General features: G+C 37.5%; 1 non-coding gene across 1 annotated transcript in view; it reads right to left on the bottom strand.

The window, feature by feature from the left end:
* Positions 1-1,903: 1,903 nt before the first annotated feature.
* LOC122807304 overlaps positions 1,904-1,951 on the bottom strand; it is a 166-nt gene continuing 118 nt past the window's right edge. The window contains exon 1 of the small nuclear RNA XR_006365629.1: positions 1,904-1,951. This exon is cut by the window's right edge and continues 118 nt beyond it. This is a non-coding gene — a small nuclear RNA (U1 spliceosomal RNA).

Raw genomic sequence — 1,951 nt, forward strand, 5'->3', positions numbered from 1 at the left:
TGCCTTGTAATCATATGTTCCTTTCACTTGAAACCAGTGTGTACATTTTTTCATGGAGTATGGCACTTTTTTCAGCATTGTGAGCTTAGAAGTTGTGTGACATGCTCCTAACCCACCTCCATCTAGCTCAGTCCGACTTAGCTACCCTTGTATTCTATCCATTGTATGCTTGCCTCTTCACATTGGTCCTGTTTTCCAATTCCCAACCTTCAACTGGGTTAAAAATAGATAGTCATAATGCATACTTACCTGCAAAGACCTTATATAAAAAAAATCATGTTTCTGTGGTCATATGTTGCACAATGGTTGCCATAGAACAATGTTAATGGTCATATATAACCACAGAGAAATGAAAGTTATTTTTCTATGGCAAAAATGTAAAAAAAATCTTTTGAGCATTCTAAGATCTTGGCATCTGTCATGTAATTGAACTATATTGTGCATCATGTCACAAATCAATACTGAAATACAATGAAATTAATAGCTTTAGTGCAATAGATTCCATGGCTCATTGTACTCATAAAGTGAGAGGTGGAGGGTTTTGATCCCCTGCTTATTGTACATTCTTTTATAATGTTCAGTTTTTACTTATCAGCACTATTCTAACTTATACTTGAAATATTTTGTCAGATGGCATAATGGTTAAGGTGCTTACCTCACAGACACAAGGTACAGGGTCTGATGCTCACTCTGGCTACTGTCTGGATATTGGCTAACCAGGTAATAGTCTGCAGACTGATTGCTAAGTAGTTGACTATGATTGCATCTGTGGATTGTCATTCTAATGCACTCCTATGCAGAATATCAGAAGAAAAGGTGTGTTCAGTTCCATTCTGGTATACATCTTGTTTCCTGCTATCATGTGTTTCATTCCCTTGACATTAAACATTCCTATTTTCAAAGTATTAACTAGACCAGCGAGTTTGGTACTTCCTAAACTAATTTATGTCTGGATTAATCTACCACTGCTGAGTTTAGAAGTTGAGAGATATGGGCTCCTATTACACATCCATCCTGCTCATGCCTTATATGGTGATCTAGTGTTGACCCCACAGCTTGCTCCCACTTTTATTCTATGTCCTATATGAAAATTCCCAAAATGTAAGACAGTGATAACATATAGCCACCACATACATGCTCATAAAGGCTACCATTCAGTTGTAATGTATGTTTTCAGACCCTATCACAATTCATTTTCCTGTGGTATTACTTGATAATGCACTGGTCTGTAGTATGCCAGTTAGACACACAGGGGTTCAAGTCCACTGAGTTTTATTCTGCGCCAGTCTGCTAAAATATCAATTTCTTGCACTCATAACTTATATGAAGTAAGGTAAACACAAATACAAATAGGTGCATATGACAGCCTCCATGGCTCAGTATATTGATGCAGTGATGTGTATATCATCAATATACTGCCAGATAGGGTTTCATCCCTTGATAGTTGGCATGTTGTTTTCCAGTGTTCAGTTTTCATTCTTCACTCTGTTTTGCAATTTCTATGAAATGTGTGTTTTTCAAAACCTTCATTATGAGTTTATCTGTGGCTTCATTTATTAATACACTGTTCTAGAAAAGGCATGGTTTAAACTCGTTTAGGTGCATTTTTTTCTTGTCTTGCTATACTATGTTTCAGTCACCTCAAATGTGTTATGACACAATCGCTGTGAATGATTCTGTGACATGGCTGGCTTCTGCCTTAAGTGAGTAAATGTCAGTGTGAGAAGCATGGGTTCGATTATATGCAGGTGCACTTCTATGTTCATGCTATCATTGTGTTCCATTCCTTGCTTTCATTGTGTTCATAGTTCATAGTTTTAGTACTAAGCTAACTGCCCTTGCGAGCCATTTTGAGCCTAGCCAATTATCACTTGTGAGACTCAAACCCTATACCTTGTGTTTTTAAGGCAAACACCTTAGCCATTAAGCCACCCACCCAACCCCTGTAGTT

The sequence above is a fragment of the Protopterus annectens genome, chromosome 7.part0, assembly GCF_019279795.1.
Source record: "Protopterus annectens isolate FY-2018-M chromosome 7.part0, PAN1.0, whole genome shotgun sequence".
Lineage (NCBI taxonomy): Eukaryota > Metazoa > Chordata > Ceratodontiformes > Protopteridae > Protopterus > Protopterus annectens.